Source organism: Rhinatrema bivittatum, chromosome 5 (genome assembly GCF_901001135.1).
Source record: "Rhinatrema bivittatum chromosome 5, aRhiBiv1.1, whole genome shotgun sequence".
NCBI lineage: Eukaryota > Metazoa > Chordata > Amphibia > Gymnophiona > Rhinatrematidae > Rhinatrema > Rhinatrema bivittatum.
The window spans coordinates 188,258,821-188,271,171 of record NC_042619.1 but is presented as its reverse complement, the minus strand read 5'-3'; positions in this window follow the sequence as shown (position 1 = coordinate 188,271,171).

Below are 12,351 nucleotides of genomic sequence, written 5' to 3'. Positions count from 1 at the left end.
TTTGATGTCATTTGAGAGAGGAAAGTTTCACATAGATGGAAATTTCTACTATATTCTCTCACCTTACTTTCCTCACTCCAAATGATGTCATATCTTCACCAAAGTGTACTGTGCTGTTCGTATGTCTCACTGTACATAAGAAACTGGCCCCTAAACCCTAAAGCACCACCAACGCCTCACCTTGACCTATTAGATGGCCCTCCTATAAAGATATAAATCAGTACTATGAGGTCCTCATAGATAGACTTGTTCTCTCTCTCTCTCTCTCTCCCCCCAGCCCAAGATGCAAAAAATAGGGATTATTGCAGGGTGTGCTAAGTTTATCATACTGTACAATAATACTGATGAAAAGCAGTAAGTTAGCCCATGGTGCAGTTATTCTAAAATTTCCCTAAACATGCCCATTTTCTTAACATGGGCGTTATTAATGTGTTAATACTGAATTTTGATGAATCTAGGGGTATGTTTTTTTTTTTAATAAAATAGAATCAATTGATTTATCTTCCTTTAACAATTGTTTAGACATGGTTGCAAATTGGCTATCTAACCATAGCTTCCAAGTGAATCCCTCTAAATCAGAGGCAATATGGTTCTCTATTAGATCTACTACCCCAGCTGTGGCTCCCATGATGGTAAGTATACCGATCCCTATAAAACCTATGGTTATCTTCTTAGGTGTTCAGTTAGATTCTGCCCTTTCTATGTCAAATTTCATTTCAGAGACCAAACAAAAATCTTTCTTGTCTTTGAGGTATATTAGGAAGATCTATTATTAGAGGTAAAAGATCTTAAATCTCTGAAACAAGCATTTTTTATTTCAAAGTTAGATTATTGAAATTCTCTATTACTTGGGGATTCTAATTCACAACTAAAGCATCTCCACTTCTTGCAGAATACCACAGCTTGGTTGATTTTTGGTCTCCACAAGTACGATCATATTTCACCTGACTTGAGACAGTTGCATTGGCTACCAATTGCTTACAGGATTCAATTTAAAGTCTTGTCTTTCATATTCTTTCAATGGCTCTCCCATGTTAACTTTCTAAAATGTTTATCCCTATATTCCATCTTGTTCCTTACATTTATCCCAAGCAGGATTTCTTCATGTCCCACCACTTTTAATAATCCATTTCTATTCCACCAAATAACTGCATTCAGTTATCACACACTTTCTTTATGGAACTCTCTACCACTTGACATTGATTCTATTTATGGTTAGTTACATTTTAGGAAAGTAATTAAGACCTGGTTATATGTTGAATTCTTAGTTAATTTAATGTTATTTAATTTATATTTTAATTTTGATTGTGTATTGCTGGACTTTTCCCTGTATTTTATTTCTTTTGCTTTATTGGAGTTATTTTATGTTATTTGAAGTTTGAGATTGTTTTAAATTTTGTACCACCACTTGGATTATGTGTTTTACAAGTGGGTTATAAAGTTTGAATAACTGAAAAATGAAATAAAAATATCTTCATATAAGAGCACCAGGTCCATACAATGTATACATATCAGTTTGAACAATATTACAAATAATATTTAAGGCTTTTAAACATTTATTTGCAAAATAAAGAAATGAAGGCCTAATGAGGAGATTGTGTCCATTCTGTCTGTGATCTCTTTTCAGCAGATAAACCACAGAAGGTATTGAGCTATTATTAATGATTTCACATTTTGAGATTGGGCACAGTCAAATGTGATGGTTTAGAATTTTTTTGTTGGGGCATGGGGATATTTATTTGTATTTATATCAAGTCTGTCATGTTTACAAGGTCAGCATGTGCTCAGCTACTGTTGGGTGAATTAACAGGTTTTACATCAATAGTAATCTTGTGTGCACCAAAATCTGTTTATGTATGCAGACTGATGACTTTAATAAATGAAATAAATGAGAGAGAGAGAGAGATACATACACACACAATCCCAGAGGGAGTATATCCTTTAGAATTTTTTAGTGGCGAGATCAATTGTCTTTTCTCCCCATCTTCCCCATTCAAAACTAAACAATTTTTAAACAATTTGTGAAAAAGAAATACTAGATAAGAACACTAAACCATATTTGCTCTCATTCCTTTCTGTTAATCCCTTTCATTCCTACAAAGGAAAGTGAAAGCAATTAGCTCCATTTAAAGAAGAGAGATGCATTTTTGTATCTTAAAAAATACACCTATCTACAGCTCCAGGGTCCACAGACTCAACGGAGATAATTTTCAAATGGGTTCCATATGTAAAAATTAGGGATGTGAATCGTTTTAGGACGATTAAAATTATCGTCCGATAATTTTAATATCGTCTTAAACCGTTATGGAACACAATACAATACAGATTCTAACGATTTATCGTTATAAATCGTTAGAATCGTGAGCCGGCACACTAAAACCCCCTAAAACCCACCCCCGACCCTTTAAATTAAATCCCCCACCCTCCCGAACCCCCCCCCCCCAATAACTTAAATAACCTGCGGGTCCAGCGGCGGTCCGGAACGGCAGCGGTCCGGAACGGGCTCCTGCTCCTGAATCTTGTCGTCTTCAGCCGGCGCCATTTTCCAAAATGGCGCCGAAAAATGGCGGCGGCCATAGACGAAAAAGATTGGACGGCAGGAGGTCCTTCCGGACCCCCGCTGGACTTTTGGCAAGTCTCGTGGGGGTCAGGAGGCCCCCCACAAGCTGGCCAAAAGTTCCTGGAGGTCCAGCGGGGGTCAGGGAGCGATTTCCCGCCGCGAATCGTTTTCGTACGGAAAATGGCGCCGGCAGGAGATCGACTGCAGGAGGTCGTTCAGCGAGGGTTCCGGTCAGGGAGCGATTTCCCGCCGCGAATCGTTTACGTACGAAAAATGGCGCCGGCAGGAGATCGACTGCAGGAGGTCGTTCAGCGAGGGTTCCGGCGCCTCGCTGAACGACCTCCTGCAGTCGATCTCCTGCCGGCGCCATTTTTCGTACGTAAACGATTCGCGGCGGGAAATCGCTCCCTGACCCCCGCTGGACCTCCAGGAACTTTTGGCCAGCTTGTGGGGGGCCTCCTGACCCCCACGAGACTTGCCAAAAGTCCAGCGGGGGTCCGGAAGGACCTCCTGCCGTCCAATCTTTTTCGTCTATGGCCGCCGCCATTTTTCGGCGCCATTTTGAAAATGGCGCCGGCTGAAGACGACAAGATTCAGGAGCAGGAGCCCGTTCCGGACCGCTGCCGTTCCGGACCCGCAGGTTATTTAAGTTATTTGGGGGGGGGTTCGGGAGGGTGGGGGATTTAATTTAAAGGGTCGGGGGTGGGTTTTAGGGGGTTTTAATGTGCCGGTTTTTCGATTTTTCGATTTTTCGATTTTTAACGATTTTTAACGATTTTTCACGATATTTTACCCCCCCAAACGGCAACAATACGATTCCCTCCCCCTCCCAGCCGAAATCGATTGTTAAGACGATCGAGGACACGATTCACATCCCTAGTAAAAATAACATATGCCATAAGTATCATGTTATATGCAGATATGCTACATAAAAAAACATCAAGTGTATGCACATATTTTGGGTTTCATGCATACTTTTTACCAGGGGGAAAAAAGGGCAAGCTAGGGGCATTGTGTGTGTGTGTGTGTGGTGGTGGTGGTGGTGGTGGTGGTGGTGGGGGGGGGGGGGGTTCAGAAGTACATGTAGTAGTTGCTATTTTGTAAGAGCACATACTTAATAAAATACCTGCCTCTGCACTGAATTCTTAATGTTTATTTATACAGTGCCACAGATATTTTCTGCATATAATATATGTGCTTATGTTTATAAAGTGCTGAAAAAAGTATGCATTTATTTGCATTGGAAATAGTCAAGGGTACTGAAACATACATGCATATTTTCAGAGCAGAAATATGTGTCATTTTATAAATTGTGCAGTTTCCCAGCACACAATTTATAAGATACTAGCATTAATCTCTGTGTGTCCATTTATGCATGCAAATAATATTCCTCAGATAGTGAAAAGTATGGTTTTAATATATCTGCAGAACATTTACACTTCTCATTTCATATTCACCAATCAGATGTATTTCATTTGGTGATTCAGCTTCACTTGCTTTCTTTAGGAAATAGGAATTTGAGTCAAGGCTTATCTCTCTTCTCTAAACCCCATCTAGTGTTCTGATATTATTATTATCATTATTATTTTAATTATTATTATTTTATTATTATTATTATTATTATTATTATTATTAATAAGTACTAGTGAGTCTTTTCCTTTTAGGTATGATTTCCTGACAAAGCATATTTTTTTCTTCCACTGACATGGAAATATATTGCCAGATAGAAGTTATAGGATTTCCTGGCATTCTATGAGCTAAATGAGAATATATGTTCTGGCATTGTAAGAAGTTGATGAGAGAGAAGGGAACATTCAGTGGTATTTAACATTCTTTTATCACAACTAGCTTCTGAGAGGCAAGAATCCACAGAAATCTACCATACTAAACTTTTCTGGGATAATTTAGCACAAATCACTTTGGTTCTTCTTGTTTAGTAAAGTTTATCTTGGAAATATAGAAACATTCCACTATGGCCATGACAATTTGTGCTTTATGTTTCTGCTCCTATAAACTCCTTGAGACAGATATTTATCAGTTAGCACTAGGGATGTGAATCGGGCTTTGGACGATTGAAAGGGGGCTCCCCCAAAACGATAGGAAAACCCCACAATATTGTTCATGGGGGTTCTCGTATCATTTTGGGGGAGGGCGGGAAAAATGGCACACAAAAATAACCCATAAACCCACCCCGACCCTTTAAAACTAATCCCTTAGCTTCCCCCACCCTCCCGACCCCCCAAAAAACTTTTTACAGGTACTTGGTGGTCCAGTGGGGGTCCTGGGAGCGATCTCCCGCTCCCGGGCTGTCGGCTGCCACTAATCGAAATGGCGCCGATGGCCCTTTGCCCTTACCATGTGACAGAGTATCCATGCCATTGGCTGGCCCCTGTCACATGGTAGGAGCACTGGATGGCCCGCGCCATTTTTAAAGATGGTGCCGGCCATCCAGTGCTCCCTCCATGTGACAGGGGCTGGCCAATGGCACGGATACCCTGTCACATGGTAATGGCAAAGGCCATCGGCACCATTTTTATTAGTGGCATCCGACGTCCCGGGAGCGGGAGATTGCTCCTGGGACCCCCACTGGATCACCAGGTACCTGTAAAATGTTTTTTTGGGGGGTCGGGAGGGTGGGGGAAGCTAAGGGATTAGTTTTAAGGGGTCAGGGTGGGTTTTTTGTTTATTGGCTCGGGCGCAGCAGATAAACAAAACCGCGATCGGGCCGGACGAAAAAAAAAACCACGATGTGAATCGGAATCTGAACTGATTCCTGTTCCGATTCACATCTCTAGTTAGCACCACTTAGCTAAATACATTTTGCCCCTAAAATAGGTGTTACATCCATTTGTTTTATTAATAACATTTCTCCATATATATCATTTCTTTCCTTTGTTTCATTTCAACATGCACTATAGTTGTAAAATGTGTACTTTACTAAATTTGATTACAATGCTCATACCTCACTAAACTTTCAGGGTAATACTCAAAGGAAAATATAAAAGAAGTAAAATCAAAGCAGTTTCCAAAAACCCATTCTACCACGTTAAGTGCACTTAACATGGGTGAAACCTATTGGCAATTGAATGGCACAAATTGTAGCCATGTTTAAAATCCCCCTTACACACTGCAAATGTGCATTTACACTTGTAAAACTCAGCTTTAAGCCTGTAAATGCTTCTAAAAATCATACTATATGTGAACAGCCTGCACAAATAATGACATAGATATCATAAATGTTATGTTATTATTTTTGTATCTTTTGAAATGGGAAATGACAACAAATTAAATAACAAATATCAGTGTTTTCATGTTGTTTTAAAGTGACAACAAATTTATAATCTTACTTGGCCAAAATTGTTAGTTTTTAAGCTACAATGGAAGTAATTGGGAACATTTCTTATCTTTGCATCTATTTATTTTTTGTGACGTATTTTTCTTATTGAAAGTCTTGATACAACTTTTTATGTGGAGATTGTTTATTCCCATTTTAAAGTGAGTTTACATCCCTAGGTATGTAGTATAAACTTGTATTTCCTTTTCCTAACTTTTCTTTGTACACTGTAATCTTCTTCTTGGATGTTTGTCAATGTTATGTCGCAAACGAAAAAGGTGTATCCAAACACTCAAATTAATCTATAGACAAAATATGACTTCAATGCATATAATGCTTTTATTGTTATATTTATATGTGATACAGAATAGTCAGGCAGTTTATCTGTGAAACTTAACATTCACAATTACAGTCACAGCAATGTCAGTCCCCCGACATGCGCCCTGTTTCAGAGTAGCTGCATCGGGAGCGACAGAGATTGATATCAGGTAGAATGGAGCATCAAGAATCAAAAAGTAGTGACAAAGTGAAGCTCAAAGGCTTTAGAAAATTACATAAAAAACTAGGCTTAAAACTACAGAAAAGATCAACAAAGAAATATACCTTCAAGCAGATGTGAAACACATTCAGAACTGCCAAACTGAAGGTGCTGGCAATCATTTTAAATGTACTGAAAAATTGTGCCAAAAGGACAGGGAACCTCTGCGTACTAGCTGGCACCAAGTTTTGTAAGGTCACCGAGAGAAGGAGCACTCAAAAAGGGAGTGACCCAAATTTTAAATAAATAAATGAAAAGTAAAGAACTATACATCCTGACATTGGAGAACTCTGAGACAGTGGTAGCAGGCAACTTTGAAACAGCAGTGAACCAAGGATCAGGAAACATTATATGGCAATCAGGCTGGAAAGATAAGAATAAAATTAGGACAGAGAAACAATTAAGCATCCAAATAGATCATACATTCGAAATGAAGAGCGAAGAACAAATTAGCAAAATCAAGTAGAGTAATGAAAAAAGTATATACGCAAAAAAAAAATGCTGATATTGTTTGTGATATGAATACAAAAAAAAAGGTGTTTCCATTGGGGTAGATTTTCAGAGCCCTGCTCGCCTAAATCCGCCCAAAACCGGGCGGATTTACGCGAGCAGGGCCCTGCGCGCCGGTGAGCCTATTTTACATAGGCTCACCGGCGCGCGCACAACCCCGGGACTCGCGTAAGTCCCGGGGTTTTCGGAGTGGGCGTGTCGGGAGGCGTGTCGGGGGGCGGGGCCGGATTGCGCGGCGTTTCGGGGGCGTGCCGGCAGCGTTTTGGGGGCGGGTACGGGGGCGTGGCTACGCCCCGGGGCGGTCCGGGGGCGTGGCCTCGCCCTCCGTACCCGCCCCCAGGGCGCGGCCCGGCGCGCAGGGGGTCCCGCTCGCGCGCGGGGATTTACGCCTCCCTCTGGGAGGCGTAAATCCCCCGACAAAGGTAGGATCGGGGTTTAGACAGGGCCGGGCGGGTGGGTTAGGTAGGGGAAGGGAGGGGAAGGTGAGGGGAGGGCAAAGGAAAGTTCCCTTCTAGGCCGCTCCGATTTCGGAGCGGCCTAGGAGGGAACGGGGGTAGGCTGCGCGGCTCGGCGCGCGCAGGCTATACGAAATCGATAGCCTTGCGCGCGCCGATCCAGGATTTTAGCCGATACGCGCGACTATGCGCGTATCTACTAAAATCCAGCGTACTTTTGTTTGCGCCTGGAGCGCAAACAAAAGTAGGCTGTTCGCGCTCGTTTGAAAATCTACCCCATTATTAATTCCTGAAAAAAGTTCACAGAAAAACATATTATTCAATTTCTTTATTGAGTCCACCTGGACTCAAGGATCCTAATTAAAAAATCAATTTCTGTTCTTGATGCACTAATCTCGTAGAAATATCACCCTCCCCCCTTACCATGAAAAGGTTGAAGAATTTTGATGACAAAGAATTTAAGATCAGAGATGAAATGTTGGGAGGCCAAAGATGCCTTGCTCCTCAATGAATGAAAAATGTTCAAAGATTCTTGTTTTTACTTTCCTTGTAGTTTTACATACATAAATGAGTGGGCAAGGGCAGGTGATAACATAAACTACTCCACTAGAGTTGCAATCTGATGAGTGCCTTAAGTGGTACTGTTTGTGACTTGAGGGGTGTGAAATAAATAGAAAGGAATTCAGAGAATGGGAAGCGGTGCAGTGGCCACAGGGGGAGTGACCACAGACAATGAACAGCTGAGGCAGTGAAGCTGCATTCTTACAATTATGCATATATATTTGTTTAACTATTTGTTATAAAAATTTCTTCAGGATACCATTTTCTCTTAGACCAGGTTGTTCATGAGTTTCTTTTACCAGATGATTCTATTGGATTATTTAAATATTTTAGTTTTGAAATTTTATAATTTTCTCTATGGTGCTTTTCTGTGCATATCTCATTTATATTTGCCCTGCTTTCATATATACTTGTTAGGGATGTGCAGCAGGGATGGATTTGTCCCATTCGGTATTCATATTTGTGGGTAGCCAAATCCATTGCATCTGTTCTCGGGGGACCCCGATCCGTTCATTAGTTACGTAGGTATTTGTTTCCCCAAAAAACCCCCATCGCAACCCTTTAAATTTAATTTACAACCCCCTACCCTCCTGACCCCCCCAAGACTTACCAAAAGTCCCTAATGGTCCAGCAGGGGACCTGGCATGATCTCCTCCACTCGGGCTCTTGGCTGCTGGTATTCAAAATGGCACGATAGCATTTGCCCTCACTATGTCACAGGGGCTACCGGTACCATTGGTCGGCCCCTGTCACATGGTAGGAGCACAAGATGGCGCCAGCCGTCCATTGCTCCTACCATGGATGGCACAAGATGGCCCAGCCATCCATTGCTCCTACCATGTGACAGGGGCCGACCAATGGCACCAGTAGCCCCTGTGACATAGTGAGGGCAAAGGCTTTCAGCGCCATTTTGAATACCGGCATACAACAGCCTGAGTGCAGGAGATCACTCCAGGACCCCCTGCTAGACCACCAGGGATGTTTGGTAAGTCTTGGGGGGGGGGGTCAGTAGGGTGGGAGGTTTATTCGTTAGATATGTTGTATTCGTGGGGGTTCACCGTACGTTTCCTGACCCCACAAATACAACAAATAGGGACATATATGTTGCGGATTGCCAATACATCAAAAATGATTGTACACCCCTAATACTTGTTCTGTTTCTTTTCAGATTCTATGTTACTGATTTGAAGATCTTTTCTGGTCTCAGTCTCTGTGCCTCCTGATGAAGCCACTGCGAAACACAACCCGTGTTGGGGACTGACATTGCTCTGACTATAATTGTGAATGATAAGTTTCATGATAAGACTGCCGGACTATTCTGTATCACATATAAATATAACAATATAAGCACTATATGCATTGATGACATATTTTGTCTATAGATGAACTCGAGTGTTTGGACACACATTTTTTGTTTGTGTTTTACCTTTCCGGTGTGTTTATAACCTCCGCTATTGTGTTGGTTTCACCTAATTCATGGAGGTTTTAATGGCCGCCCCAGTCTACAATGATAACTTTAGCTACACTTACTAGAAATTCAATGCACTTTTAAATGACAAGTGTTTTTTTTACAGAATCTGGCTCAACTAATGACAACCTTTTCTGGTCTGAGATCATTTCTCTACAAAAGTATGCTACTAGGGCAGAACTACATGCAGCAACCTTAGTGGAATATTGTCGAGTTTGCAGAATTCCATGGGGCCTCCAAATCATCAAGGAACCCTGTCTTCATACTGACAATTATACTCTTTTGACTTGCTGGAACCAGATATTGAAAAAATGTTCCTTTGATCTTATGATTCTTCTCATTGAAACTACACAGCAAATTGCAACAGACCTTCATGATCAAGTTATAGCTCATCTAGAAACACAGTCTCCCATTGATTCATTCACCACACAATTATAAGACTTTCAACAGAATCCGAACAAATTCCATTCTGATATTAAAGCATTGAAGTATAAGATATTCCATCAAAATCATCTGGACTATTCAAAAGGTTTCATATTCCCGTGGATGAGACCCTTTCATCTTGTTCATAAAAGTGTCTTTTGCATCTTCATCTTCTGATGTCTCCTCAAGTGAAGAAGGTTGGAACCTGATTGCTCCAGTGCTTTACCCATGGCAGACAATGCTCCTTCTGCTATTTCATCTCCCGCTTCATATTTTAAAATTGGGCGTAGATTTTAAAATCTGGCCCTATGTGGCTGAAGTACAGAGACAATTGTTGAGCACTGACTTTTATCAATGCTTGGCTGTATATCCTATCCCTGCACTCGAATAAATTATATCTACACTTATCCAAGAGGGACTAGTACATCATTTTTTGACATCCTGTGAAGCAGATTTCCTTTTTCAGAAAATTCCCATTACACCAATTGGGGTAGATTTTCAGAGGGTTACGCGCGTAACCCCCGAAAACCTACCCCAAACCCCCCCTGCACACGCCGAGCCTATCTTGCATAGGCTTCGGCACACGCAAAGCCCCGGGACATGCGTAAGTCCTGGGGCTTTCCTGGGGGGGCATGTCGGGGGGTGTATCGCGTGACGCATCATCCGGAGGCATTCTGGGGCATGGCCACGGCCTCCGGACCAGCCTCCAGACCGGAACATGGTGCATGGCAGCCGGCCCAGCGTGCGCAAAGTTATGCCTGCCTCGAGCAGGCGTAACTTGTTCAACAAAGGTAGGGGGGGTGTAAATAGGGCCGTGGGCAGCCTTGCGCACATCAACCCCGGATTTTAATGGATACGTGTGGCTACGCATGTATCTATTGAAATCCCGCGTACTCTTGTTCGCGCCTGGTGCGTGAACAATAGTACGCATGTGCGCAACTTTATAAAATCTACCCCATTATGTATATTTTGCTGAAGATTCTTAAAATTATAAGAAATAAATATAGCAGAATGAAGAGCCAAAGCCAGAAAAGGTGGGGGAGGAGGGTAGATAGTGTGTACCTGGCCGCATCGCAGTGGTGCGTTTTCACTTTTCATCTGCCGTGTTGCAGCCATGGCACACACTATCGCCCCCATAGCACCCCTGCAAAAGGTGTAGTTATTTCCTGTCCAAAATGTTTGAAATCCTGCCCAAACAGCTTCCCTTTCCCTCATTTAAATTTTTTTGTCACGATGTGGTTGTTATCTTGTGCAGAGTAGGGTGTTATCGCATGTGATACGGCCCTAACGCACATGATAACAGCCCATCACATTTTTTAAAATTACCCGTAAGTTTGTAGATAAATTTATTCAACCATTTCTATTTAACATCCCCTCTTATGTTTGTGACTCAGGTCACTTCATTACCATTCTACAAGATTTACATTTTCTCTCTCATAACTTCTATCTAGTCACTCTAGATCTTGAATCCTTATATACTAATATCCATAAGATCATGCCCTTTCATTAGTAGAATTTCATCTAAATCAGTCACCACATAACCCATGTGTCCCAACCTCTTTTCTACTCCAATTAGCTACAATTGCCTTTACCAAAAACATTTTCAGCTTTGAATGGACATTCTATAAACAGATTAAAGATACCACTATAGTAATGAACATGGCCTCTGACATAGCATGTTTATATGTATCTCAATTTAAAGCTGATTGGATTTATAATAATATTTTTCATCAATTTATTCCATTCGGGCTTTGTTTTATTGATGATATTGAACTTCTTTGGACATGCACAGATATTCAGTGTTTTCTGTTTGTTGATTGGCTCAGCACTCGTGACTCCAATCTTTAATTTTCTTATTGTCTGTATTCATCCAAGATATCTATCCTAGACATCTTGGTTTCAGTCAACAACGTCATTCACAACCTCTATTTTTCAGAAGTCTATTGCATTATGACAGCAACCATCCCAGCATGCTTAGAGATAATATTCCTACTGGCCAATTTTTTAGATTACGACACCTTAATATATCATGTTCAGAGTATTTTTTACAGGTACAGTCTATGAGAACATGATTTCTAGATAGAGCTACCCTGCTCAACTTGTTAAAAAAGCATATAAACGTGCTCTTTATACCAATTGAGATTTATTATTTTTGTCCAGGACAACTCCTCCAACAGACAGACTCACTTGTGTTCTGCCTTATTGTAGTTGCACTGGGGAAATGTGTGCCAGAATTAAGCAACACTGGCCCATATTAGCCCCATTTTCAATGAACTTCCTTGTTTTGCTTTTTGGAGGGGCCATTTCGTGATTTACTTGTCCATTCAGATCTTCATAGCACACTTTCATTGCCTCAGCTGGGCAATGTCTGTGGTCACTCTCCCTGCACTGCACTGCTTGCCCATTCTCTGAATCTCTTTATTTTTTCACACCCCTCCAGTCACAAACAGTACCACTTAAGGCACTCATCAAATTATAGTTTTTAATATCACTTGAACTTGC